Here is a 5,040-nt window from a genome sequence, read left to right as displayed (position 1 = left end):
TCCACTTTTCGCCCGGTTTCCGAGAAAAGCGATGTCAGTCAGTCAGTGGGTGTGTAGCTTTATATAGTATAATAAAAATTTGATAGACGCTTGCTATATTTAAAACCGAAGTTGTTTATTGTGGATTCAAAATGAGAATTCGAAATATTAAACTGTTTTATTTGAATTAACTGCAGTTTCGCACGACGTTGTAATGATATATAATTTATTCAAATGAACAATCGGGTTCTTAAAATAAAAATAAAAACTTAATTATACACCCATATTAAGGCATTATTGTCGGAATTTTCGTACAACTAGGTGGTATAAACGATAAGTACTTAGGGCTACATGACCAAACCTACAACCTTGCAGGCTCACGGCGGGGATATTGCACAAACTAGGCATTCGAACGAGCCTCACCGTCCCGTATTGCACCACTGCTTTACTAACATTTGCTTTTATTATATGTACTTTTGAATTAGCTATTCATTATCGATATTTACTCTTCGGGCTAAATGATGAAACGGTACAAGGGCGTTTCATACGTGTTTATTGAGAATGCTTTAATTGTTTGCACATTGCTATCGATTGTTTTTTTCTATTATTGTTAGATTTATCCATCGGAGACATAATACACAGTTTTTCTACGCTGTAGAATTTGTGGGAATATAAATTTTGTTTGGATGATATGAGTTAATCGTTTAAATTTAAGATTGCAGATATTTTATATACCTGTCACCGTAATGTTGTAAATACTGACAGTTAACAGAATAACAAGATCTTGTTGCTCATCCGCAGTGAAGTTTTAATTCCTGGTTTAGACGAACTTGAACGACGTAGAATGCCTAGAAGCAATGTTTATAACGCAAAACCTTCATAAACAAAAACTTAGGCGATCATTTTTTTTTTTATTTCAATCGATTGACGAATAGTAATTGTAAATTGTTAATGCTACAAGGCTTTTATTCCACAACTAACACACTCTATTCGTGTACACTACACTTATATATTATGAAATTCGTCTTTTAGTTGTCAGTCATCACGCAATTGTGATTATTGTACCAATTTTGAAACTGGCATGAGATTGCAGGTAATAGATAACTGTTTAATTTGTTCTGAATTCAAAAATGTACAGTCATTATATGTATTTTAGAATGCTTTTCTTTAAATAAGTTGAAACTGGCTTAGATTGAGCTAGTTTAGGTTAGTCCTACATATGGGGATAACAATATTTTTGTAAGTAATGTACATATATAAAAAATTTAGGTACTTAGCTACCGTAATATTTCTTAATGTAGTATATATACGTACGATTTTTTTTCCTAACATTAATTCTATATTTAGTACTAGTACCAGCGCTAGTAGTATGCTTGATTATAAGCAATATGTCCGCTTATATACAAACGGTGCCAAGGCATGCTGAACTGGAAATACATATTAGCTCCAATCCTCTCTTGCGTCGTAAACATAATCTAACGATCATATCTTCTTTGTTGAGAAACCCCGGCAAAAGCACTTAATTTCTTTACTTTGCTTGAAACCATTATACAAACGTAAAGGTTTCAAAATTTTATTTCAATAAATAACATAAAAATTAAGCAGAGTTGGCTCAGTCGTTAGGATCTCGGTCTTCCTAAAAAGTAGAAGGTTCGAGATCGGCCGAGCGTGAAAGAAATAAATCGATTTTTAAATTTATCTCCATAACATTCTAACTTTAAATCAATGCAATGAATAATAAATATTTGACATGGCAGATGTTCTAGAAAGACTCAATGAAATAAAAACAACTTATACATCACTCAATTAAGTTCAAGTACATTAACTGACATTGCAATAAATATAATCAAAATCCAAGGAACATCAACTACCACATAAACCAGGGTCTTTAGCGTCATAAATAAGCCCATCTTGTAGGGCTAACTCGTATAGAAGTATGCAGAAAAATTTAAATAAAAAAAACGCAACAAATATACACCTTATAACCCACGAGATAGCGTATAAAATACTATTCAATCCTAATTCTTATGCTTTTAGCTCGCAAACTTGTGCTTTAATTTCGTTATAAATAAATTATGCCGTTGTTTATTATTAGAAATCCACTATGTACTTGATTCGCATCGCCTCGCTCGCTATACTACCGATCTAATGACCTAGGCAAGCTATAAGCCGATTCTTCGACGCACTATTTGAGATTATACCAAATTTTTCGTAAGTATATTATGAGGCTATAATGACCTTAGTACACCTTGATTATAATATTAAAATTTGTTATAATGTACAAATAAAATATTCAAAATTCAGTTTATATAATTAAATAACTATGTAGGGTACGGAATAAATTTTAAATTTTGTTAGCCGTAAACAATCAATGATTATTATTTATTATTATAAATTATTTTTAAAGTGTGTAAATTTACGATGCAACTGCAGTTTTATTTATTTACATTTTCATACATTCATACATTTTTTGACATTTTTAAAATTTACAATTTATAGCAATTACAATTTAGTTTATATAAACGGTTTGTCTTACATATATTTTTAAAGTTTACATATATAAAGCCGATGTTTCCCTAGCTAGATTGCAGGGCAACCTGTATTTAAAAGAAACAGCTTGCTTCTAAAGTAGATTCACAATTTGAGCCATTTGTCAGCATTATTATAAAAAATTATAATTGAATACAATAGAGAATATTTATTTTACTGTATCATTTTATATTGTAAAGTTTTAATAGTTATAATAAGAAGAATTTAGAATAACAGCGTTTTATGCTTGTTAAACACCAGTTTATATAAATCGCTCTAAAAAATATTTTTAAAACAAGTATTATTAAGTAACATAGTGGACTTGTTGTAAAATATATTACAACATTGTAATAACTTTTTATATTGTGTAGAAATGTATTGTGCTGCTTTTCGTCACAGCTAAGAATAAATGTTGTGACAAATTTACAGCTGTTGTCCATCGACGTCAAATGCAATCATTTTAGTGCATTAGCTTTGCCGTTATATGACAATTTATAAGTATTCCTATTATTAAAAATTTTCTTTTGAATCTCTCAAGCATTATATTTTGCTAACATTAAAGACAAAATAAAGTGCGACGACATTTAAAAATTTGAAAAAACTATTCATTGCGGTTAAATTATCAGTTTCGTTTGTGCAAATTTGTTTTGATATTTTTTGCGATCGGGCATATGAGGAAAAATATAAATCGGATATATTTTATTAAGTCTTACTAAAGTCCTTAACCAGTAAGAATTTATATATCATGCATTACTTAAATTAAATCAAAATACATGTTTACAACAAGTGCAATCGGAAGATAAGCTGCGTCAAATTAAAGATAATCACATTTTTTCCGTGTCCTCTACAATCTACACGAATAATTTAAAATGTTAGGATATTAATACAGCGAAAATTGTTAAATTCTTTGTCTCATGTGATCGACAAAAACTGTAAGTACCGAAGTTTAACAATTTATATTTAGTTTGTGTAGTAAATATTGATATTACCATACAATTCTGTCAAATTGACATTTGGTGATATTTCCTCATGATATGAAAAATAGAAGAAAACGATTTATAAAAGATAATAAATAATAATAATAAAAAATAAAATACAACACAATACGAAAACGCAAATACCTACGATACAATCAAAGGATTTTCTATTTTTTGGGATAAATTATTATTTTTATTTTACGTCTACTTTCCCTTTTTAAAAATGAAACATTTTTTATGTATTTATTTAAATACTAAAATTATAAGACGTAAATATAAAATTGTTTACTGAACGGTGTCGGGATCCGGTGAGCCGGCATAACTGCAAAAAACTTTCTATTTTACAATTATTGTGCTAGTCAGTCACAGCTCACTTACAACCAAATACTTTTACCTTACTGTGGTTGAATACATAACGATTGAATCATTCGTTTATTAATTCTTAACTATATAGTAAACTGTTATAACAATATCTGTGACTATGTTATACTACTAGTCGCTAATCCTGGCTCCGCCTGGGTTAACCCGCGATAAAAACAAAACAAAATATAGCCTTTGTTTCTCAGTGAAGATATTTATTTGATATCAGCCCATTTGAAATCATTACACATATACTTTTAAAAACACAACTGTTTTCTCATTTAATTAGTTTAGATCAAATTAATTTGGATTACATTTACGATTTAATTATTTTATTAATAAAGTATATCATCTATTTTACCAATCGTCGAATAATAAACCAACCTGTTTCAATAGAAACAAAACATAAACAATAATATTTGTAAACAAATACTTGTGTTTTTTCGTTTCTGAAAAATATAGACGCTTATAAGGTGAATTTGCACTTACGTTCAATATTTCGCTTTCACAATTAAAAACGGTCTTTCTATCTTTATAATGAACAGAAACCTAGCAATTGTGTAGTCCACGTGCGCCCGGCATCGGAGCGCGATACTGACTTAGGTATCAAGTAAATTATACAAGTTAAGCCTCCAACCAGCACCGAGCTCTCTACTTTGTTCATAAAGTTTAATGACTTGGCAGATACTGGTACGCACTATGCAGATATCTTAGATTTTTAACAAAAAAATATAAATACTTAGTTCTAAAAGTTGATAGTACGTTTTACGATAAGTATTTCTCATATGTAGCTATGTATACTGACAGCTCCATAAAATGTTAAGCGCTTTACTGTGCTTTCATAATTAAATAACAAGTAGATAAACTGCGTGCTGCGTACGCGAACGTTTGTAAGAATATACAGATTTTTTTGTTACTCTTTCACGAGAAGACCACTCTCTGAGAAGACAGCTTATGTACCGAAGTAACATATAAATGAGTTAGAGAAATAATTGACAAAATGCGCGGCACAGCTAATAAACAGAATAGCAGAAGAATGCTATGGAAATAACTTTCATTATTATAATATTTTTAATGTTATAAATCATATTATATACATATACAGAATGATTATAAATCCTTGTAAAACGATTGATATTATAATCATCAAATTGTACTAAAGTACATTTTAGTTATTATTTCGTGTATAAATTTT

The 5,040-nt window shown here is 29.4% G+C and overlaps 1 protein-coding gene across 1 annotated transcript in view; it reads right to left on the bottom strand.

Moving 5' to 3' along the window:
• The window catches only part of LOC119838310 (fatty-acid amide hydrolase 2-B-like), a 15,975-nt gene extending 11,483 nt beyond the window's left edge, over positions 1 to 4,492 (bottom strand). Inside the window, exon 1 of the mRNA XM_038364185.1 lies at positions 4,335 to 4,492. The gene's annotated coding sequence lies outside the window, so the exon portion shown is untranslated. The remainder of the gene's footprint in view (positions 1 to 4,334) is intronic.
• Positions 4,493 to 5,040: the final 548 nt, after the last annotated feature.

This window comes from Zerene cesonia, unplaced genomic scaffold (genome assembly GCF_012273895.1).
Source record: "Zerene cesonia ecotype Mississippi unplaced genomic scaffold, Zerene_cesonia_1.1 Zces_u002, whole genome shotgun sequence".
Classification (NCBI taxonomy): Eukaryota; Metazoa; Arthropoda; class Insecta; order Lepidoptera; family Pieridae; genus Zerene; species Zerene cesonia.
This window is presented reverse-complemented; position numbering and strand designations above follow the sequence as displayed.